We start from the raw sequence: 20,958 nt of genomic DNA on the forward strand, positions 1-20,958 counted from the left end.
ATCTTTAGTGAGGTAACACTTTTGGACTCTATGCCATCTTTTATGTGTAGTGTACAACCTGGATAGATTTGATCTGTTTCAGGTGATATGAGGGTGTAGTGAAGGAGGTGTGTGTTCTGTGTGGAGATGGGTGGAGTCTTATCAATAACAATCTGTGTTGCAAAATTTAGTTCCAGTGCTACACTGGGAGATCATGTATACATTTTGTGAAGTGTGAATGACCCCATCAAGTGTATTCGCACCCATCTCCCTCATTTCAAGTTGCTCTGACAATTCCATTGTTGAGTTTGCCCACTTTGGGGTGTTAGCCCCTTTCCAGCGTCCGTTCTCCAAGGAATTGCAGTTGTCAACCTGAGACAGAAATAATGCAAAGAGAATCACAGTTAATTCTGACATTATCAACAGCTTCAGTCAGATGTGGACTTATTTGAATGGCACTATTATGCCTGTTGCAATTTTCATCCTGGCTGTCACATGAAACAGCGTTTCATCGGCCAGGTCTGAATTGTTGCTGTTGTTTTAGTACAGTGTGTGACACCTTAAAACTGTTCTTACAGTCGAGCCTTCACAGTCTGCTGTGAGCATTAGAAACCCCAGTTGTGCTGGAGAATTTTTCTGGATTAATCAGAGCTTTTATCGCTCATACTGTCATGAATTCCGATGGGTTGGTTCCCATGGCTTTATTTCCAGTTGCTCTCTTTACAGTCAGATCTGTGGGCAGAAATTGATTCACCTGTTTTGGTGTTTTCTGCTTTGAATTTTGTTTTACGGTGTCGCACACACATTTGATTATTTGAGGTCTCTGTGACCTGTAAAAAAAATTGAGGTACTTCTGTGGTGAAGGGTGAATTGGTTTGCTATTATCAGTGCCACACATATAGCTGTGTTCTTGTAAAGGCAAAAGATAACAGCACAACCCCTCCCTTTTGGCACTGGGAATTAACCCAATGCAACACAAGATTAAAATCCAATACATTTCTATATGCATTACCTCAATATTTCATCTGACTCCATAAACTAAAAGGTTTCCAAAGATTTTTAATAATTTATACATTTGAGTACGTGTTTGATTAATCTATTTAACTCTTTTCTCTTATTGGACTTGTTTATTCGGTTCTCACCGTCGCTTAGGGTCCTCGCACTGGCCATTTATTATGCGGGCCCACGATCACAAACTCGCCAGTCTTAGTCATGTAGACAGAGGTAATTGACTATACTATTTAGAGGGTTGCCCACATGCTCACTCATTCTAAAAGTATTTTGTTTAGTCCCCATAGACTGTGTACACTTAAATTAAAGCAATGTTATCTCTAGTCAGAGGTCACGACCACTACTATAGCTATAAGTCGACCGATACTTTCTCTAATAGTAGTTTTGGTATGATCGTGCCATGGTTTCCCATGTACACTTAGCTAGAGTAACTTTACTTTAAACAGAGGTAAGGCTCACCCTATTTAGGTTGGTCGAGCAACATTGTTGTCCTAAACGGAAATTCCCTTTTTAGCCTTCACAATCTAAGTACACTTGAACTAATGCTAAGCGTTAGACGGAGCTCTAAAATCTCAATTGGCGTGCCCCAATGCTCCACTCAAAAGTAGTTTTAGTCCGTTTCTAACCTGACGCAGATTTGCGGTAACGAATGGATACAACGTAATCTACTAAAGTCCATAATTTCAGATTAAATTAGAATGAAATCAAATGTAACAATCCATACATAATTTGATCTTTCTCCTAATGCCCTGCTTGGCAATTATAATACAATGTATATTATGTTTTGATTTATAATACAATTATATTATATTAAAAACAATATAAATTAAATAATATTATTTCTGGTTCCTGAAGAGTCTGTGGAACAGCTCATTTGTGTTCTTTTCTTCAAAAGGCAATCATTGCTGCACCATCATGTTCACCACGTGCACAACAATGGTCAGGCTTAAAGCCAATGGGCGACTCTGTTGTTGTTAACACTGAAGGAACATGCTGAGTGTATCGCCAAATCTCTGTTTGAATTCTGAAGAAGTTTTAGATTGCATCGCGTCAATACATTTGAATATGAAAAAGACTGTGGTTCAGGCTGATGCAAGCACATTCACTCATCTTTTGAGATTACAAATGTCTATTTGCTTGATTTAGTCTATTTAAAGACTAATCTGCATGGCGGCACAATGGTAATTTTAACTGTATTCACAAAATGTGATAGATTTAGTTTGTTACTTATTGGGCGAAATGCTCCCATTGAACAGGGAGAGAAAGTCTGTTCTCCGAGTGGGCGTGGTACGCCCCGTGGACTCGCTGAGCCACTCAGAACATTAACATGCGGTTTCTTAATAAAAATACAGTAACAACATCACTATTATTCTGTATATCAGTCTCTTAGATTTAAATTCTTACCACCTCTTAATCATTTCTAGTCACGAGTAATTTGCTGCGTAGCAATAATATTTATAGCCAATTCTGATCAAACAAAAAGTTCTTAACTTTTAAATGTTACATCAGCCTGTTTTCCTACTTTGCTTTTCATAAACAAATATAAACATTGCTATTTATCAAATCACAAATGTATTCCAGTTGTTTACATGCTTAGAGTTCTCATTCTATTGTTTGCTCGTTCTCACCGTGCGTTGCTAGTTTGTTGCAACAAAGCTAATAAAACAATAGAGAAAGCATTTAGCTGATTTAAAAAACGTTCTAATTTACAAATGTTTATCGAGTCCCAGGAAATAGTTTGGAAGATATTTTTCCAATTTAGGTTTAATCTCTTGATGCGTACGGAAATATTTTAAAATCCATAACACGAGTTTTAATTCCTCTACTGCGCTGTCGCTATCATGTCCCTGATATGTGATTGTATCTAAATTCTTAAACCCCACCGGATTGCGGTTCCGGTCTAACATTGGGTATTCCGACCCATTCTATTCATGTGTCTATATGGGATGCGTCTGTTTTTCCCTAAACATTTCTAAAAAGGCAAAAAGAATTTTACTTACCAGAACAGCTGAAGAAAGAGAAGCTCAAACCTCTTGTTGATTTTAAAATCGAATACTTCGCTGAAAAGACGTTGCTCGTAAGAGAGTCGCAACATCACGGAGGCTGGTCACCATTTTGTAAGGCCGCCCAAATCGTCCCAATGGAGGCTAACGATCGGCGGGTGAAGTTCGCTGCGCGTTCGTCTTTTCAGCGGGGAAAAGGGGATTTTATTTCCAATTCCTCGTTATCTGACTCCATTTAATTATAATTTAGAATTTGGGTTAGAATGCCAATTGGTTATTTGGTCATTCATTTTTAATAGTTTAACTACACATTTAATTATTCCGTTTAACCCATTGTTGAAATTATACCCAACCTGAATAATTCCAGAGCAAGTCAGAATCAATCAAAGTATAACAATTTTATTTAACAGTCAGGTAAATGTATAAAGCCAATTACATAGTCAATTCAAAGGTAATCCATATATAACATCAAATAGTCTGAAGTAAAGAATGAAATGTATACCTGACTTCTGAAAACTACATAATGCTGGCTATTTTGAGACATCCAACATTACGGGCTGACCGGTTTAAAGTGTCAAGCCCTGAGCTGTTTGCAACATTTCCTTAAATACCCAGAAACAAATGCACAAACTCTTTCAAATGTAAACACGAGTGCACAATGGGAATTTGCATTGATCAAGACTTGTATTGATGTAAAGGCCAAATGGCTGAAAGCCACACCCACCAAACTAAGACAAGATATCTTTAAACTCTTAAAACATTGATTATCTTTTGGTTAACTTCTGTGGAGTTGAGATATTTGTACCAGTCGCACTGAAACATTTCAAATGATATCAAACACATATAATACTGTATCGTGTGGATTGACATTGTAATATAGAGATTTTGTGTGTATTTTCAGGTGATCTCAGCATGAGACGGGGAAGGAATTGGGGGAGACGGGGTATATAGGGAAAGATGTAGATTAGCTGATACTGAGGTGAGACTTGCGTCTCCAGTGGTGTGTGAGGGACAGTTCAGATGTTAATTTCCTTTATTTTCTCAGAGAGTCCTTGTTCTTCATTCAGACATTTCGGCATATACTAGTTTTTTCAGTCTTACACGGTCATCTGGTGATGGGGCGGATTCTTATTACATTTGCTCCTTCCAATGGAAATGGCTCGATGATTTAAAAAAGAAAAAAGCAGGGTGGCAGGATCCAGCACCAGACGTTACCCTTGCTGAGCATTGTGGCATGTTGGTGCGAGCCCATTGGCCCAACATCTCAGGGGTACAACTCGAGTTTCTCTTCATTCACGCATAAATCTTTCGCCTTTTACTAAAGATTTCCGTGGAGGGGAACATTTGGGAGTTTTTGCTATTTTTGGATGCTCTGCTCACAGCAGAGCCACGTGTATTTGTTCAAAAACAGAGCATTTTATTGGAATCTTTGGGGTCAACTGAACCGAACGCTTGGCCGAACGAATCACTGCTTTGAGGTGCCACGCGCTGGTGGCCCCTGCTGGTCAGAACAGTGGAAATGCAACACAAACCCAGGCCAAATATGCATAAAAACACCTTTTACAAGCCCATTGCGCAGTCAGCTGATCATCATCAGGCGAGTCTTGAACGGCGGGTTGACTGTAAAGCCTGAGCTTATGCAAGGTGTTTGGCCGTCATAAAAAAGAAACCTCCCCGTCGGGGAATCGAACCCCGGTCTTCCGCGTGACAGCCGGAGATACTGTCCACTATACTAACAAGGACTGAGTCTTGCAGACACTGTTTTGCATGCGCAACCGTTGAGAAGTCGCTAAATACTGGGTATGCTTTCCATTATGGGAGTCATTATTTAACCCTTTTATTTTGGCCAAGGGGGCAGGAGAGGAGCTTACCCTGTCCTGTGGAGGAATCAACCCGCAATGGAAGGAGATGAAGGGTTTTTCATTTCGCTTCCAGGAAGTTCATAAAAAAATCTTGTGCGAATACTACCATTGGTCTTCAACGTACTATCGGCCTCAGTGACATCGTCTTAGGCAGGGTTTGCGGTCATCTGGTGATGGGGCGGATTCTTATTACATTTGCTCCTTCCAATGGAAATGGCTCGATGATTTAAAAAAGAAAAAAGCAGGGTGGCAGGATCCAGCACCAGACGTTACCCTTGCTGAGCATTGTGGCATGTTGGTGGGAGCCCATTGGCCCAACATCTCAGGGGTACAACTCGAGTTTCTCTTCATTCACGCATAAATCTTTCGCCTTTTACTAAAGATTTCCGTGGAGGGGAACATTTGCGAGTTTTTGCTATTTTTGGATGCTCTGCTCACAGCAGAGCCACATGTATTTGTTCAAAAACAGAGCATTTTATTGGAATCTTTGGGGTCAACTGAACCGAATGCTTGGCCGAACGAATCACTGCTTTGAGGTGCCACGCGCTGGTGGCCCCTGCTGGTCAGAACAGGGGAAATGCAACACAAACCCAGGCCAAATATGCATAAAAACACCTTTTACAAGCCCATTGCGCAGTCAGCTGATCATCATCAGGCGAGTCTTGAACGGCGGGTTGACTGTAAAGCCTGAGCTTATGCAAGGTGTTTTGCCGTCATAAAGAAGAAACCTCCCCATCGGGGAATCGAACCCCGGTCTTCCGCGTGACAGGCGGAGATACTGTCCACTATACTAACAAGGACTGAGTCTTGCAGACACTGTTTTGCATGCGCAACCGTTGAGAAGTCGCTAAATACTGGGTATGCTTTCCATTATGGGAGTCATTATTTAACCCTTTTATTTTGGCCAAGGGGGCAGGAGAGGAGCTTACCCTGTCCTGTGGAGGAATCAACCCGCAATGGAAGGAGATGAAGGGTTTTTCATTTCGCTTCCAGGAAGTTCATAAAAAAATCTTGTGCGAATACTACCATTGGTCTTCAACGTACTATCGGCCTCAGTGACATCGTCTTAGGCAGGGTTTGCGGTCATCTGGTGATGGGGCGGATTCTTATTACATTTGCTCCTTCCAATGGAAATGGCTCGATGATTTAAAAAAGAAAAAAGCAGGGTGGCAGGATCCAGCACCAGACGTTACCCTTGCTGAGCATTGTGGCATGTTGGTGGGAGCCCATTGGCCCAACATCTCAAGGGTACAACTCGAGTTTCTCTTCATTCACGCATAAATCTTTCGCCTTTTACTAAAGATTTCCGTGGAGGGGAACATTTGCGAGTTTTTGCTATTTTTGGATGCTCTGCTCACAGCAAAGCCACGTGTATTTGTTCAAAAACAGAGCATTTTTTTGGAAGCGTTGGGGTCAACTGAACCGAACGCTTGGCCGAACGAATCACTGCTTTGAGGTGCCACGCGCTGGTGGCCCCTGCTGGTCAGAACAGTGGAAATGCAACACAAACCCAGGCCAAATATGCATAAAAACACCTTTTACAAGCCCATTGCGCAGTCAGCTGATCATCATCAGGCGAGTCTTGAACGGCGGGTTGACTGTAAAGCCTGAGCTTATGCAAGGTGTTTGGCCGTCATAAAGAAGAAACCTCCCCGTCGGGGAATCGAACCCCGGTCTTCCGCGTGACAGGCGGAGATACTGTCCACTATACTAACGAGGACTGAGTCTTGCAGACACTGTTTTGCATGCGCAACCCTTGAGAAGTCGCTAAATACTGGGTATGCTTTCCATTATGGGAGTCATTATTCAACCCTTTTATTTTGGCCAAGGGGGCAGGAGAGGAGCTTACCCTGTCCTGTGGAGGAATCAACCCGCAATGGAAGGAGATGAAGGGTTTTTCATTTCGCTTCCAGGAAGTTCATAAAAAAATCTCGTGCGAATACTACCATTGGTCTTCAACGTACTATCGGCCTCAGTGACATCGTCTTAGGCATGGTTTGCGGTCATCTGGTGATGGGGCGGATTCTTATTACATTTGCTCCTTCCAATGGAAATGGCTCGATGATTTAAAAAAGAAAAAAGCAGGGTGGCAGGATCCAGCACCAGACGTTACCCTTGCTGAGCATTGTGGCATGTTGGTGGGAGCCCATTGGCCCAACATCTCAGGGGTACAACTCGAGTTTCTCTTCATTCACGCATAAATCTTTCGCCTTTTACTAAAGATTTCCGTGGAGGGGAACATTTGCGAGTTTTTGCTATTTTTGGATGCTCTGCTCACAGCAGAGCCACGTGTATTTGTTCAAAAACAGAGCATTTTTTTGGAAGCGTTGGGGTCAACTGAACCGAACGCTTGGCCGAACGAATCACTGCTTTGAAGTGCCACGCGCTGGTGGCCCCTGCTGGTCAGAACAGTGGAAATGCAACACAAACCCAGGCCAAATATGCATAAAAACACCTTTTACAAGCCCATTGCGCAGTCAGCTGATCATCATCAGGCGAGTCTTGAACGGCGGGTTCACTGTAAAGCCTGAGCTTATGCAAGGTGTTTGGCCGTCATAAAGAAGAAACCTCCCCGTCGGGGAATCGAACCCCGGTCTTCCGCGTGACAGGCGGAGATACTGTCCACTATACTAACGAGGACTGAGCCTCAGTGACATCGTCTTAGGCAGAGTTTGCGGTCATCTGGTGATGGGGCGGATTCTTATTACATTTGCTCCTTCCAATGGAAATGGCTCGATGATTTAAAAAAGAAAAAAGCAGGGTGGCAGGATCCAGCACCAGACGTTACCCTTGCTGAGCATTGTGGCATGTTGGTGGGAGCCCATTGGCCCAACATCTCAGGGGTACAACTCGAGTTTCTCTTCATTCACGCATAAATCTTTCGCCTTTTACTAAAGATTTCCGTGGCGGGAACATTTGCGAGTTTTTGCTATTTTTGGATGCTCTGCTCACAGCAGAGCCACATGTATTTGTTCAAAAACAGAGCATTTTATTGGAATCTTTGGGGTCAACTGAACAGAACGCTTGGCCGAACGAATCACTGCTTTGAGGTGCCACGCGCTGGTGGCCCCTGCTGGTCAGAACAGTGGAAATGCAACACAAACCCAGGCCAAATATGCATAAAAACACCTTTTACAAGCCCATTGCGCAGTCAGCTGATCATCATCAGGCTAGTCTTGAACGGCGGGTTGACTGTAAACCCTGAGCTTATGCAAGGTGTTTGGCCGTCATAAAGAAGAAACCTCCCCGTCGGGGAATCGAACCCCGGTCTTCCGCATGACAGGCGGAGATACTGTCCACTATACTAACGAGGACTGAGCCTCAGTGCCATCGTCTTAGGCAGAGTTTGCGGTCATCTGGTGATGGGGCGGATTCTTATTACATTTGCTCCTTCCAATGGAAATGGCTCGATGATTTAAAAAAGAAAAAAGCAGGGTGGCAGGATCCAGCACCAGACGTTACCCTTGCTGAGCATTGTGGCATGTTGGTGGGAGGCCATTGGCCCAACATCTCAGGGGTACAACTCGAGTTTCTCTTCATTCACGCATAAATCTTTCGCCTTTTACTAAAGATTTCCGTGGAGGGGAACATTTGCGAGTATTTGCTATTTTTGGATGCTCTGCTCACAGCAGAGCCACATGTATTTGTTCAAAAGCAGAGCATTTTATTGGAATCTTTGGGGTCAACTGAACCGAACGCTTGGCCGAACAAATCACTGCTTTGAGGTGCCACGCGCTGGTGGCCCCTGCTGGTCAGAACAGTGGAAATGCAACACAAACCCAGGCCAAATATGCATAAAAACACCTTTTACAAGCCCATTGCGCAGTCAGCTGATCATCATCAGGCGAGTCTTGAACGGCGGGGGTTGACTGTAAAGCCTGAGCTTATGCAAGGTGTTTTGCCGTCATAAAGAAGAAACCTCCCCGTCGGGGAATCGATCCCCGGTCTTCCGCGTGACAGGCGGAGATACTGTCCACTATACTAACGAGGACTGAGTCTTGTAGACACATGTTTGCATGCGCAACCGTTGAGAAGTCGCTAAATACTGGGTATGCTTTCCATTATGGGAGTCATTATTTAACCCTTTTATTTTGGCCAAGGGGGCAGGAGAGGAGCTTACCCTGTCCTGTGGAGGAATCAACCCGCAATGGAAGGAGATGAAGGGTTTTTCATTTCGCTTCCAGAAAGTTCATAAAAAAATCTCGTGCGAATACTACCATTGGTCTTCAACGTACTATCGGCCTCAGTGACATCGTCTTAGGCAGGGTTTGCGGTCATCTGGTGATGGGGCGGATTCTTATTACATTTGCTCCTTCCAATGGAAATGGCTCGATGATTTAAAAAAGAAAAAAGCAGGGTGGCAGGATCCAGCACCAGACGTTACCCTTGCTGAGCATTGTGGCATGTTGGTGGGAGCCCATTGGCCCAACATCTCAAGGGTACAACTCGAGTTTCTCTTCATTCACGCATAAATCTTTCGCCTTTTACTAAAGATTTCCGTGGAGGGGAACATTTGCGAGTTTTTGCTATTTTTGGATGCTCTGCTCACAGCAGAGCCACGTGTATTTGTTCAAAAACAGAGCATTTTTTTGGAAGCGTTGGGGTCAACTGAACCGAACGCTTGGCCGAACGAATCACTGCTTTGAGGTGCCACGCGCTGGTGGCCCCTGCTGGTCAGAACAGTGGAAATGCAACACAAACCCAGGCCAAATATGCATAAAAACACCTTTTACAAGCCCATTGCGCAGTCAGCTGATCATCATCAGGCGAGTCTTGAACGGCGGGTTGACTGTAAAGCCTGAGCTTATGCAAGGTGTTTGGCCGTCATAAAGAAGAAACCGCCCCGTCGGGGAATCGAACCCCGGTCTCCGCGTGACAGGCGGAGATACTGTCCACTATACTAACGAGGACTGAGTCTTGCAGACACTGTTTTGCATGCGCAACCGTTGAGAAGTCGCTAACTACTGGGTATGCTTTCCATTATGGGAGTCATTATTTAACCCTTTTATTTTGGCCAAGGGGTCAGGAGAGGAGCTTACCCTGTCCTGTGGAGGAATCAACCCGCAATGGAAGGAGATGAAGGGTTTTTCATTTCGCTTTTAGGAAGTTCATAAAAAAATCTCGTGCGAATACTACCATTGGTCTTCAACGTACTATCGGCCTCAGTGACATCGTCTTAGGCAGGGTTTGCGGTCATCTGGTGATGGGGCGGATTCTTATTACATTTGCTCCTTCCAATGGAAATGGCTCGATGATTTAAAAAAGAAAAAAGCAGGGTGGCAGGATCCAGCACCAGACGTTACCCTTGCTGAGCATTGTGGCATGTTGGTGGGAGCCCATTGGCCCAACATCTCAGGGGTACAACTCGAGTTTCTCTTCATTCACGCATAAATCTTTCGCCTTTTACTAAAGATTTCCGTGGAGGGGAACATTTGCGAGTTTTTGCTATTTTTGGATGCTCTGCTCACAGCAGAGCCACATGTATTTGTTCAAAAACAGAGCATTTTATTGGAATCTTTGGGGTCAACTGAACCGAATGCTTGGCCGAACGAATCACTGCTTTGAGGTGCCACGCGCTGGTGGCCCCTGCTGGTCAGAACAGGGGAAATGCAACACAAACCCAGGCCAAATATGCATAAAAACACCTTTTACAAGCCCATTGCGCAGTCAGCTGATCATCATCAGGCGAGTCTTGAACGGCGGGTTGACTGTAAAGCCTGAGCTTATGCAAGGTGTTTTGCCGTCATAAAGAAGAAACCTCCCCGTCGGGGAATCGAACCCCGGTCTTCCGCGTGACAGGCGGAGATACTGTCCACTATACTAACAAGGACTGAGTCTTGCAGACACTGTTTTGCATGCGCAACCGTTGAGAAGTCGCTAAATACTGGGTATGCTTTCCATTATGGGAGTCATTATTTAACCCTTTTATTTTGGCCAAGGGGGCAGGAGAGGAGCTTACCCTGTCCTGTGGAGGAATCAACCCGCAATGGAAGGAGATGAAGGGTTTTTCATTTCGCTTCCAGGAAGTTCATAAAAAAATCTTGTGCGAATACCACCATTGGTCTTCAACGTACTATCGGCCTCAGTGACATCGTCTTAGGCAGGGTTTGCGGTCATCTGGTGATGGGGCGGATTCTTATTACATTTGCTCCTTCCAATGGAAATGGCTCGATGATTTAAAAAAGAAAAAAGCAGGGTGGCAGGATCCAGCACCAGACGTTACCCTTGCTGAGCATTGTGGCATGTTGGTGGGAGCCCATTGGCCCAACATCTCAAGGGTACAACTCGAGTTTCTCTTCATTCACGCATAAATCTTTCGCCTTTTACTAAAGATTTCCGTGGAGGGGAACATTTGCGAGTTTTTGCTATTTTTGGATGCTCTGCTCACAGCAGAGCCACGTGTATTTGTTCAAAAACAGAGCATTTTTTTGGAAGCGTTGGGGTCAACTGAACCGAACGCTTGGCCGAACGAATCACTGCTTTGAGGTGCCACGCGCTGGTGGCCCCTGCTGGTCAGAACAGTGGAAATGCAACACAAACCCAGGCCAAATATGCATAAAAACACCTTTTACAAGCCCATTGCGCAGTCAGCTGATCATCATCAGGCGAGTCTTGAACGGCGGGTTGACTGTAAAGCCTGAGCTTATGCAAGGTGTTTGGCCGTCATAAAGAAGAAACCTCCCCGTCGGGGAATCGAACCCCGGTCTTCCGCGTGACAGGCGGAGATACTGTCCACTATACTAACGAGGACTGAGTCTTGCAGACACTGTTTTGCATGCGCAACCGTTGAGAAGTCGCTAACTACTGGGTATGCTTTCCATTATGGGAGTCATTATTTAACCCTTTTATTTTGGCCAAGGGGGCAGGAGAGGAGCTTACCCTGTCCTGTGGAGGAATCAACCCGCAATGGAAGGAGATGAAGGGTTTTTCATTTCGCTTCCAGGAAGTTCATAAAAAAATCTTGTGCGAATACTACCATTGGTCTTCAACGTACTATCGGCCTCAGTGACATCGTCTTAGGCAGGGTTTGCGGTCATCTGGTGATGGGGCGGATTCTTATTACATTTGCTCCTTCCAATGGAAATGGCTCGATGATTTAAAAAAGAAAAAAGCAGGGTGGCAGGATCCAGCACCAGACGTTACCCTTGCTGAGCATTGTGGCATGTTGGTGGGAGCCCATTGGCCCAACATCTCAAGGGTACAACTCGAGTTTCTCTTCATTCACGCATAAATCTTTCGCCTTTTACTAAAGATTTCCGTGGAGGGGAACATTTGCGAGTTTTTGCTATTTTTGGATGCTCTGCTCACAGCAGAGCCACGTGTATTTGTTCAAAAACAGAGCATTTTTTTGGAAGCGTTGGGGTCAACTGAACCGAACGCTTGGCCGAACGAATCACTGCTTTGAGGTGCCACGCGCTGGTGGCCCCTGCTGGTCAGAACAGTGGAAATGCAACACAAACCCAGGCCAAATATGCATAAAAACACCTTTTACAAGCCCATTGCGCAGTCAGCTGATCATCATCAGGCGAGTCTTGAACGGCGGGTTGACTGTAAAGCCTGAGCTTATGCAAGGTGTTTGGCCGTCATAAAGAAGAAACCTCCCCGTCGGGGAATCGAACCCCGGTCTTCCGCGTGACAGGCGGAGATACTGTCCACTATACTAACGAGGACTGAGTCTTGCAGACACTGTTTTGCATGCGCAACCGTTGAGAAGTCGCTAACTACTGGGTATGCTTTCCATTATGGGAGTCATTATTTAACCCTTTTATTTTGGCCAAGGGGGCAGGAGAGGAGCTTACCCTGTCCTGTGGAGGAATCAACCCGCAATGGAAGGAGATGAAGGGTTTTTCATTTCGCTTCCAGGAAGTTCATAAAAAAATCTCGTGCGAATACTACCATTGGTCTTCAACGTACTATCGGCCTCAGTGACATCGTCTTAGGCAGGGTTTGCGGTCATCTGGTGATGGGGCGGATTCTTATTACATTTGCTCCTTCCAATGGAAATGGCTCGATGATTTAAAAAAGAAAAAAGCAGGGTGGCAGGATCCAGCACCAGACGTTACCCTTGCTGAGCATTGTGGCATGTTGGTGGGAGCCCATTGGCCCAACATCTCAGGTGTACAACTCGAGTTTCTCTTCATTCACGCATAAATCTTTCGCCTTTTACTAAAGATTTCCGTGGAGGGGAACATTTGCGAGTTTTTGCTATTTTTGGATGCTCTGCTCACAGCAGAGCCACATGTATTTGTTCAAAAACAGAGCATTTTATTGGAATCTTTGGGGTCAACTGAACAGAACGCTTGGCCGAACGAATCACTGCTCTGAGGTGCCACGCGCTGGTGGCCCCTGCTGGTCAGAACAGTGGAAATGCAACACAAACCCAGGCCAAATATGCATAAAAACACCTTTTACAAGCCCATTGCGCAGTCAGCTGATCATCATCAGGCGAGTCTTGAACGGCGGGTTGACTGTAAAGCCTGAGCTTATGCAAGGTGTTTGGCCGTCATAAAGAAGAAACCTCCCCGTCGGGGAATCGAACCCCGGTCTTCCGCGTGACAGGCGGAGATACTGTCCACTATACTAACGAGGACTGAGTCTTGCAGACACTGTTTTGCATGCGCAACCGTTGAGAAGTCGCTAACTACTGGGTATGCTTTCCATTATGGGAGTCATTATTTAACCCTTTTATTTTGGCCAAGGGGGCAGGAGAGGAGCTTACCCTGTCCTGTGGAGGAATCAACCCGCAATGGAAGGAGATGAAGGGTTTTTCATTTCGCTTTTAGGAAGTTCATAAAAAAATCTCGTGCGAATACTACCATTGGTCTTCAACGTACTATCGGCCTCAGTGACATCGTCTTAGGCAGGGTTTGCGGTCATCTGGTGATGGGGCGGATTCTTATTACATTTGCTCCTTCCAATGGAAATGGCTCGATGATTTAAAAAAGAAAAAAGCAGGGTGGCAGGATCCAGCACCAGACGTTACCCTTGCTGAGCATTGTGGCATGTTGGTGGGAGCCCATTGGCCCAACATCTCAGGGGTACAACTTGAGTTTCTCTTCATTCACGCATAAATCTTTCGCCTTTTACTAAAGATTTCCGTGGAGGGGAACATTTGCGAGTTTTTGCTATTTTTGGATGCTCTAATCACAGCAGAGCCACATGTATTTGTTCAAAAACAGAGCATTTTATTGGAATCTTTGGGGTCAACTGAACAGAACGCTTGGCCGAACGAATCACTGCTTTGAGGTGCCAAGCGCTGGTTGCCCCTGCTGGTCAGAACAGTGGAAATGCAACACAAACCCAGGCCAAATATGCATAAAAACACCTTTTACAAGCCCATTGCGCAGTCAGCTGATCATCATCAGGCGAGTCTTGAACGGCGGGTTGACTGTAAAGCCTGAGCTTATGCAAGGTGTTTGGCCGTCATAAAGAAGAAACCTCCCCGTCGGGGAATCGAACCCCGGTCTTCCGCGTGACAGGCGGAGATACTGTCCACTATACTAACGAGGACTGAGTCTTGCAGACACTGTTTTGCATGCGCAACCGTTGAGAAGTCGCTAACTACTGGGTATGCTTTCCATTATGGGAGTCATTATTTAACCCTTTTATTTTGGCCAAGGGGGCAGGAGAGGAGCTTACCCTGTCCTGTGGAGGAATCAACCCGCAATGGAAGGAGATGAAGGGTTTTTCATTTCGCTTCCAGGAAGTTCATAAAAAAATCTCGTGCGAATACTACCATTGGTCTTCAACGTACTATCGGCCTCAGTGACATCGTCTTAGGCAGGGTTTGCGGTCATCTGGTGATGGGGCGGATTCTTATTACATTTGCTCCTTCCAATGGAAATGGCTCGATGATTTAAAAAAGAAAAAAGCAGGGTGGCAGGATCCAGCACCAGACGTTACCCTTGCTGAGCATTGTGGCATGTTGGTGGGAGCCCATTGGCCCAACATCTCAGGTGTACAACTCGAGTTTCTCTTCACTCACGCATAAATCTTTCGCCTTTTACTAAAGATTTCCGTGGAGGGGAACATTTGCGAGTTTTTGCTATTTTTGGATGCTCTGCTCACAGCAGAGCCACATGTATTTGTTCAAAAACAGAGCATTTTATTGGAATCTTTGGGGTCAACTGAACAGAACGCTTGGCCGAACGAATCACTGCTCTGAGGTGCCACGCGCTGGTGGCCCCTGCTGGTCAGAACAGTGGAAATGCAACACAAACCCAGGCCAAATATGCATAAAAACACCTTTTACAAGCCCATTGCGCAGTCAGCTGATCATCATCAGGCGAGTCTTGAACGGCGGGTTGACTGTAAAGCCTGAGCTTATGCAAGGTGTTTGGCCGTCATAAAGAAGAAACCTCCCCGTCGGGGAATCGAACCCCGGTCTTCCGCGTGACAGGCGGAGATACTGTCCACTATACTAACGAGGACTGAGTCTTGCAGACACTGTTTTGCATGCGCAACCGTTGAGAAGTCGCTAACTACTGGGTATGCTTTCCATTATGGGAGTCATTATTTAACCCTTTTATTTTGGCCAAGGGGGCAGGAGAGGAGCTTACCCTGTCCTGTGGAGGAATCAACCCGCAATGGAAGGAGATGAAGGGTTTTTCATTTCGCTTTTAGGAAGTTCATAAAAAAATCTCGTGCGAATACTACCATTGGTCTTCAACGTACTATCGGCCTCAGTGACATCGTCTTAGGCAGGGTTTGCGGTCATCTGGTGATGGGGCGGATTCTTATTACATTTGCTCCTTCCAATGGAAATGGCTCGATGATTTAAAAAAGAAAAAAGCAGGGTGGCAGGATCCAGCACCAGACGTTACCCTTGCTGAGCATTGTGGCATGTTGGTGGGAGCCCATTGGCCCAACATCTCAGGGGTACAACTTGAGTTTCTCTTCATTCACGCATAAATCTTTCGCCTTTTACTAAAGATTTCCGTGGAGGGGAACATTTGCGAGTTTTTGCTATTTTTGGATGCTCTAATCACAGCAGAGCCACATGTATTTGTTCAAAAACAGAGCATTTTATTGGAATCTTTGGGGTCAACTGAACAGAACGCTTGGCCGAACGAATCACTGCTTTGAGGTGCCAAGCGCTGGTTGCCCCTGCTGGTCAGAACAGTGGAAATGCAACACAAACCCAGGCCAAATATGCATAAAAACACCTTTTACAAGCCCATTGCGCAGTCAGCTGATCATCATCAGGCGAGTCTTGAACGGCGGGTTGACTGTAAAGCCTGAGCTTATGCAAGGTGTTTGGCCGTCATAAAGAAGAAACCTCCCCGTCGGGGAATTGAACCCCGGTCTTCCGCGTGACAGGCGGAGATACTGTCCACTATACTAACGAGGACTGAGTCTTGCAGACACTGTTTTGCATGCGCAACCGTTGAGAAGTCGCTAAATACTGGGTATGCTTTCCATTATGGGAGTCATTATTTAACCCTTTTATTTTGGCCAAGGGGGCAGGAGAGGAGCTTACCCTGTCCTGTGGAGGAATCAACCCGCAATGGAAGGAGATGAAGGGTTTTTCATTTCGCTTCCAGGAAGTTCATAAAAAAATCTTGTGCGAATACTACCATTGGTCTTCAACGTACTATCGGCCTCAGTGACATCGTCTTAGGCAGGGTTTGCGGTCATCTGGTGATGGGGCGGATTCTTATTACATTTGCTCCTTCCAATGGAAATGGCTCGATGATTTAAAAAAGAAAAAAGCAGGGTGGCAGGATCCAGCACCAGACGTTACCCTTGCTGAGCATTGTGGCATGTTGGTGCGAGCCCATTGGCCCAACATCTCAGGGGTACAACTCGAGTTTCTCTTCATTCACGCATAAATCTTTCGCCTTTTACTAAAGATTTCCATGGAGGGGAACATTTGGGAGTTTTTGCTATTTTTGGGTGCTCTGCTCACAGCAGAGCCACATGTATTTGTTCAAAAACAGAGCATTTTATTGGAATCTTTGGGGTCAACTGAACCGAACGCTTGGCCGAACGAATCACTGCTTTGAGGTGCCACGCGCTGGTGGCCCCTGCTGGTCAGAACAGTGGAAATGCAACACAAACCCAGGCCAAATATGCATAAAAACACCTTTTACAAGCCCATTGCGCAGTCAGCTGATCATCATCAGGCGAGTCTTGAATGGCGGGTTGACTGTAAAGCCTGAGCTTATGCAAGGTGTTTGGCCGTCATAAAAAAGAAACCTCCCCGTCGGGGAATCGAACCCCGGTCTTCCGCGTGACAGGCGGAGATACTGTCCACTATACTAACGAGGACTGAGTCTTGCAGACATTGTTTTGCATGCGCAACCGTTGAGAAGTCGCTAAATACTGGGTATGCTTTCCATTATGGGAGTCATTATTTAACCCTTTTATTTTGGCCAAGGGGGCAGGAGAGGAGCTTACCCTGTCCTGTGGAGGAATCAACCCGCAATGGAAGGAGATGAAGGGTTTTTCATTTCGCTTCCAGGAAGTTCATAAAAAAATCTCGTGCGAATACTACCATTGGTCTTCAACGTACTATTGGCCTCAGTGACATCGTCTTAGGCAGGGTTTGCGGTCATCTGGTGATGGGGCGGATTCTTATTACATTTGCTCCTTCCAATGGAAATGGCTCGATGATTTAAAAAAGAAAAAAGCAGGGTGGCAGGATCCAGCACCAGACGTTACCCTTGCTGAGCATTGTGGCATGTTGGTGCGAGCCCATTGGCCCAACATCTCAGGGGTACAACTCGAGTTTCTCTTCATTCACGCATAAATCTTTCGCCTTTTACTAAAGATTTCCGTGGAGGGGAACATTTGCGAGTTTTTGCTATTTTTGGATGCTCTGCTCACAGCAGAGCCACATGTATTTGTTCAAAAACAGAGCATTTTATTGGAATCTTTGGGGTCAACTGAACAGAACGCTTGGCCGAACGAATCACTGCTTTGAAGTGCCACGCGCTGGTGGCCCCTGCTGGTCAGAACAGTGGAAATGCAACACAAACCCAGGCCAAATATGCATAAAAACACCTTTTACAAGCCCATTGCGCAGTCAGCTGATCATCATCAGGCGAGTCTTGAACGGCGGGTTGACTGTAAAGCCTGAGCTTATGCAAGGTGTTTGGCCGTCATAAAGAAGAAACCTCCCCGTCGGGGAATCGAACCCCGGTCTTCCGCGTGACAGGCGGAGATACTGTCCACTATACTAACGAGGACTGAGTCTTGCAGACACTGTTTTGCATGCGCAACCGTTGAGAAGTCGCTAACTACTGGGTATGCTTTCCATTATGGGAGTCATTATTTAACCCTTTTATTTTGGCCAAGGGGGCAGGAGAGGAGCTTACCCTGTCCTGTGGAGGAATCAACCCGCAATGGAAGGAGATGAAGGGTTTTTCATTTCGCTTTTAGGAAGTTCATAAAAAAATCTCGTGCGAATACTACCATTGGTCTTCAACGTACTATCGGCCTCAGTGACATCGTCTTAGGCAGGGTTTGCGGTCATCTGGTGATGGGGCGGATTCTTATTACATTTGCTCCTTCCAATGGAAATGGCTCGATGATTTAAAAAAGAAAAAAGCAGGGTGGCAGGATCCAGCACCAGACGTTACCCTTGCTGAGCATTGTGGCATGTTGGTGCGAGCCCATTGGCCCAACATCTCAGGGGTACAACTCGAGTTTCTCTTCATTCACGCATAAATCTTTCGCCTTTTACTAAAGATTTCCGTGGAGGGGAACATTTGCGAGTTTTTGCTATTTTTGGATGCTCTGCTCACAGCAGAGCCACATGTATTTGTTCAAAAACAGAGCATTTTATTGGAATCTTTGGGGTCAACTGAACCGAACGCTTGGCCGAACGAATCACTGCTTTGAGGTGCCACGCGCTGGTTGCCCCTGCTGGTCAGAACAGTGGAAATGCAACACAAACCCAGGCCAAATATGCATAAAAACACCTTTTACAAGCCCATTGCGCAGTCAGCTGATCATCATCAGGCGAGTCTTGAACGGCGGGTTGACTGTAAAGCCTGAGCTTATGCAAGGTGTTTTGCCGTCATAAAGAAGAAACCTCCCCGTCGGGGAATCGAACCCCGGTCTTCCGCGAGACAGGCGGAGATACTGTCCACTATACTAACGAGGACTGAGTCTTGCAGACACTGTTTTGCATGCGCAACCGTTGAGAAGTCGCTAACTACTGGGTATGCTTTCCATTATGGGAGTCATTATTTAACCCTTTTATTTTGGCCAAGGGGGCAGGAGAGGAGCTTACCCTGTCCTGTGGAGGAATCAACCCGCAATGGAAGGAGATGAAGGGTTTTTCATTTCGCTTCCAGGAAGTTCATAAAAAAATCTCGTGCGAATACTACCATTGGTCTTCAACGTACTATCGGCCTCAGTGACATCGTCTTAGGCAGGGTTTGCGGTCATCTGGTGATGGGGCGGATTCTTTTTACATTTGCTCCTTCCAATGGAAATGGCTCGATGATTTAAAAAAGAAAAAAGCAGGGTGGCAGGATCCAGCACCAGACGTTACCCTTGCTGAGCATTGTGGCATGTTGGTGGGAGCCCATTGGCCCAACATCTCAAGGGTACAACTCGAGTTTCTCTTCATTCACGCATAAATCTTTCGTCTTTTACTAAAGATTTCCGTGGAGGGGCACATTTGCGAGTTTTTGCTACTTTTGGATGCTCTGCTCACAGCAGAGCCACATGTATTTGTTCAAAAACAGAGGATTTTATTGGAATCTTTGGGGTCAACTGAACCGAACGCTTGGCCGAACGAATCACTGCTTTGAGGTGCCACGTGCTGGTGGCCCCTGCTGGTCAGAACAGTGGAAATGCAACACAAACCCAGGCCAAATATGCATAAAAACACCTTTTACAAGCCCATTGCGCAGTCAGCTGATCATCATCAGGCGAGTCTTGAACGGCGGGTTGACTGTAAAGCCTGAGCTTATGCAAGGTGTTTGGCCGTCATAAAGAAGAAACCTCCCCGTCGGGGAATCGAACCCCGGTCTTCCGCGTGACAGGCGGAGATACTGTCCACTATACTAACGAGGACTGAGTCTTGCAGTCACTGTTTTGCATGCGCAACCGTTGAGAAGTCGCTAACTACTGGGTATGCTTTCCATTATGGGAGTCATTATTTAACCCTTTTATTTTGGCCAAGGGGGCAGGAGAGGAGCTTACCCTGTCCTGTGGAGGAATCAACCCGCAATGGAAGGAGATGAAGGGTTTTTCATTTCGCTTCCAGGAAGTTCATAAAAAAATCTCGTGCGAATACTACCATTGGTCTTCAACGTACTATCGGCCTCAGTGACATCATCTTAGGCAGGGTTTGCGGTCATCTGGTGATGGGGCGGATTCTTATTACATTTGCTCCTTCCAATGGAAATGGCTCGATGATTTAAAAAAGAAAAAGCAGGGTGGCAGGATCCAGCACCAGACGTTACCCTTGCTGAGCATTGTGGCATGTTGGTGGGAGCCCATTGGCCCAACATCTCAGGGGTACAACTCGAGTTTCTCTTCATTCACGCATAAATCTTTCGCCTTTTACTAAAGATTTCCGTGGAGGGGAACATTTGCGAGTTTTTGCTATTTTTGGATGCTCTGCTCACAGCAGAGCTACATGTATTTGTTCAAAAACAGAGCATTTTATTGGAATCTTTGGGGTCAACTGAACCGAACGCTTGGCCGAACGAATCACTGCTTTGAGGTGCCACGCGCTGGTGGCCCCTGCTGGTCAGAACAGTGGAAATGCAACACAAACCCAGGCCAAATATGCATAAAAACACCTTTTACAAGCCCATTGCGCAGTCAGCTGATCATCATCAGGCGAGTCTTGAACGGCGGGTTGACTGTAAAGCCTGAGCTTATGCAAGGTGTTTGGCCGTCATAAAGAAGAAACCTCCCCGTCGGGGAATCGAACCCCGGTCTTCCGCGTGACAGGCGGAGATACTGTCCACTATACTAACGAGGACTGAGTCTTGCAGACACTGTTTTGCATGCGCAACCGTTGAGAAGTCGCTAACTACTGGGTATGCTTTCCATTATGGGAGTCATTATTTAACCCTTTTATTTTGGCCAAGGGGGCAGGAGAGGAGCTTACCCTGTCCTGTGGAGGAATCAACCCG

The 20,958-nt window shown here is 45.9% G+C and overlaps 30 non-coding genes across 30 annotated transcripts; 19 read left to right on the forward strand and 11 right to left on the reverse strand.

The window, feature by feature from the left end:
- The first annotated feature begins 4,266 nt into the window (after positions 1 to 4,266).
- Positions 4,267 to 4,382, forward strand: LOC137042224 (U5 spliceosomal RNA). The gene has a single exon (XR_010898336.1). It is a non-coding gene; the product is annotated as a U5 spliceosomal RNA (small nuclear RNA).
- An 804-nt stretch (positions 4,383 to 5,186) lies between these two features.
- LOC137042117 (U5 spliceosomal RNA) lies at positions 5,187 to 5,302 on the forward strand. The gene has a single exon (XR_010898233.1). It is a non-coding gene; the product is annotated as a U5 spliceosomal RNA (small nuclear RNA).
- An 804-nt stretch (positions 5,303 to 6,106) lies between these two features.
- Positions 6,107 to 6,222, forward strand: LOC137042255 (U5 spliceosomal RNA). The gene has a single exon (XR_010898365.1). It is a non-coding gene; the product is annotated as a U5 spliceosomal RNA (small nuclear RNA).
- A 281-nt stretch (positions 6,223 to 6,503) lies between these two features.
- Positions 6,504 to 6,575, reverse strand: trnad-guc (transfer RNA aspartic acid (anticodon GUC)). The gene has a single exon. It is a non-coding gene; the product is annotated as a tRNA-Asp (tRNA).
- Positions 6,576 to 7,026: 451 nt separating this feature from the next.
- LOC137042118 (U5 spliceosomal RNA) lies at positions 7,027 to 7,142 on the forward strand. Its single transcript, XR_010898234.1, has one exon. It is a non-coding gene; the product is annotated as a U5 spliceosomal RNA (small nuclear RNA).
- Positions 7,143 to 7,423: 281 nt separating this feature from the next.
- On the reverse strand, positions 7,424 to 7,495 carry trnad-guc (transfer RNA aspartic acid (anticodon GUC)). Its single transcript has one exon. It is a non-coding gene; the product is annotated as a tRNA-Asp (tRNA).
- A 207-nt stretch (positions 7,496 to 7,702) lies between these two features.
- On the forward strand, positions 7,703 to 7,816 carry LOC137042264 (U5 spliceosomal RNA). Its single transcript, XR_010898372.1, has one exon. It is a non-coding gene; the product is annotated as a U5 spliceosomal RNA (small nuclear RNA).
- A 559-nt stretch (positions 7,817 to 8,375) lies between these two features.
- LOC137042215 (U5 spliceosomal RNA) lies at positions 8,376 to 8,491 on the forward strand. Its single transcript, XR_010898327.1, has one exon. It is a non-coding gene; the product is annotated as a U5 spliceosomal RNA (small nuclear RNA).
- Positions 8,492 to 9,297: 806 nt separating this feature from the next.
- Positions 9,298 to 9,413, forward strand: LOC137042119 (U5 spliceosomal RNA). Its single transcript, XR_010898235.1, has one exon. It is a non-coding gene; the product is annotated as a U5 spliceosomal RNA (small nuclear RNA).
- Positions 9,414 to 10,216: 803 nt separating this feature from the next.
- Positions 10,217 to 10,332, forward strand: LOC137042120 (U5 spliceosomal RNA). Its single transcript, XR_010898236.1, has one exon. It is a non-coding gene; the product is annotated as a U5 spliceosomal RNA (small nuclear RNA).
- An 804-nt stretch (positions 10,333 to 11,136) lies between these two features.
- On the forward strand, positions 11,137 to 11,252 carry LOC137042121 (U5 spliceosomal RNA). Its single transcript, XR_010898237.1, has one exon. It is a non-coding gene; the product is annotated as a U5 spliceosomal RNA (small nuclear RNA).
- Positions 11,253 to 11,533: 281 nt separating this feature from the next.
- Positions 11,534 to 11,605, reverse strand: trnad-guc (transfer RNA aspartic acid (anticodon GUC)). Its single transcript has one exon. It is a non-coding gene; the product is annotated as a tRNA-Asp (tRNA).
- Positions 11,606 to 12,056: 451 nt separating this feature from the next.
- On the forward strand, positions 12,057 to 12,172 carry LOC137042122 (U5 spliceosomal RNA). The gene has a single exon (XR_010898238.1). It is a non-coding gene; the product is annotated as a U5 spliceosomal RNA (small nuclear RNA).
- Positions 12,173 to 12,453: 281 nt separating this feature from the next.
- trnad-guc (transfer RNA aspartic acid (anticodon GUC)) lies at positions 12,454 to 12,525 on the reverse strand. Its single transcript has one exon. It is a non-coding gene; the product is annotated as a tRNA-Asp (tRNA).
- A 451-nt stretch (positions 12,526 to 12,976) lies between these two features.
- On the forward strand, positions 12,977 to 13,092 carry LOC137042123 (U5 spliceosomal RNA). The gene has a single exon (XR_010898239.1). It is a non-coding gene; the product is annotated as a U5 spliceosomal RNA (small nuclear RNA).
- Positions 13,093 to 13,373: 281 nt separating this feature from the next.
- On the reverse strand, positions 13,374 to 13,445 carry trnad-guc (transfer RNA aspartic acid (anticodon GUC)). The gene has a single exon. It is a non-coding gene; the product is annotated as a tRNA-Asp (tRNA).
- A 451-nt stretch (positions 13,446 to 13,896) lies between these two features.
- On the forward strand, positions 13,897 to 14,012 carry LOC137042258 (U5 spliceosomal RNA). Its single transcript, XR_010898367.1, has one exon. It is a non-coding gene; the product is annotated as a U5 spliceosomal RNA (small nuclear RNA).
- A 281-nt stretch (positions 14,013 to 14,293) lies between these two features.
- Positions 14,294 to 14,365, reverse strand: trnad-guc (transfer RNA aspartic acid (anticodon GUC)). The gene has a single exon. It is a non-coding gene; the product is annotated as a tRNA-Asp (tRNA).
- A 451-nt stretch (positions 14,366 to 14,816) lies between these two features.
- Positions 14,817 to 14,932, forward strand: LOC137042214 (U5 spliceosomal RNA). Its single transcript, XR_010898326.1, has one exon. It is a non-coding gene; the product is annotated as a U5 spliceosomal RNA (small nuclear RNA).
- Positions 14,933 to 15,213: 281 nt separating this feature from the next.
- trnad-guc (transfer RNA aspartic acid (anticodon GUC)) lies at positions 15,214 to 15,285 on the reverse strand. Its single transcript has one exon. It is a non-coding gene; the product is annotated as a tRNA-Asp (tRNA).
- A 451-nt stretch (positions 15,286 to 15,736) lies between these two features.
- On the forward strand, positions 15,737 to 15,852 carry LOC137042259 (U5 spliceosomal RNA). Its single transcript, XR_010898368.1, has one exon. It is a non-coding gene; the product is annotated as a U5 spliceosomal RNA (small nuclear RNA).
- Positions 15,853 to 16,656: 804 nt separating this feature from the next.
- On the forward strand, positions 16,657 to 16,772 carry LOC137042252 (U5 spliceosomal RNA). The gene has a single exon (XR_010898362.1). It is a non-coding gene; the product is annotated as a U5 spliceosomal RNA (small nuclear RNA).
- Positions 16,773 to 17,053: 281 nt separating this feature from the next.
- trnad-guc (transfer RNA aspartic acid (anticodon GUC)) lies at positions 17,054 to 17,125 on the reverse strand. Its single transcript has one exon. It is a non-coding gene; the product is annotated as a tRNA-Asp (tRNA).
- Positions 17,126 to 17,576: 451 nt separating this feature from the next.
- LOC137042124 (U5 spliceosomal RNA) lies at positions 17,577 to 17,692 on the forward strand. Its single transcript, XR_010898240.1, has one exon. It is a non-coding gene; the product is annotated as a U5 spliceosomal RNA (small nuclear RNA).
- A 281-nt stretch (positions 17,693 to 17,973) lies between these two features.
- trnad-guc (transfer RNA aspartic acid (anticodon GUC)) lies at positions 17,974 to 18,045 on the reverse strand. The gene has a single exon. It is a non-coding gene; the product is annotated as a tRNA-Asp (tRNA).
- Positions 18,046 to 18,496: 451 nt separating this feature from the next.
- LOC137042125 (U5 spliceosomal RNA) lies at positions 18,497 to 18,612 on the forward strand. Its single transcript, XR_010898241.1, has one exon. It is a non-coding gene; the product is annotated as a U5 spliceosomal RNA (small nuclear RNA).
- Positions 18,613 to 19,416: 804 nt separating this feature from the next.
- LOC137042269 (U5 spliceosomal RNA) lies at positions 19,417 to 19,532 on the forward strand. The gene has a single exon (XR_010898377.1). It is a non-coding gene; the product is annotated as a U5 spliceosomal RNA (small nuclear RNA).
- A 281-nt stretch (positions 19,533 to 19,813) lies between these two features.
- On the reverse strand, positions 19,814 to 19,885 carry trnad-guc (transfer RNA aspartic acid (anticodon GUC)). Its single transcript has one exon. It is a non-coding gene; the product is annotated as a tRNA-Asp (tRNA).
- Positions 19,886 to 20,335: 450 nt separating this feature from the next.
- LOC137042102 (U5 spliceosomal RNA) lies at positions 20,336 to 20,451 on the forward strand. The gene has a single exon (XR_010898221.1). It is a non-coding gene; the product is annotated as a U5 spliceosomal RNA (small nuclear RNA).
- Positions 20,452 to 20,732: 281 nt separating this feature from the next.
- trnad-guc (transfer RNA aspartic acid (anticodon GUC)) lies at positions 20,733 to 20,804 on the reverse strand. Its single transcript has one exon. It is a non-coding gene; the product is annotated as a tRNA-Asp (tRNA).
- Between the last annotated feature and the right edge of the window lie 154 nt (positions 20,805 to 20,958).

The sequence above is a fragment of the Pseudorasbora parva genome, chromosome 15, assembly GCF_024679245.1.
Source record: "Pseudorasbora parva isolate DD20220531a chromosome 15, ASM2467924v1, whole genome shotgun sequence".
In the NCBI taxonomy this organism is placed as follows: Eukaryota; Metazoa; Chordata; class Actinopteri; order Cypriniformes; family Gobionidae; genus Pseudorasbora; species Pseudorasbora parva.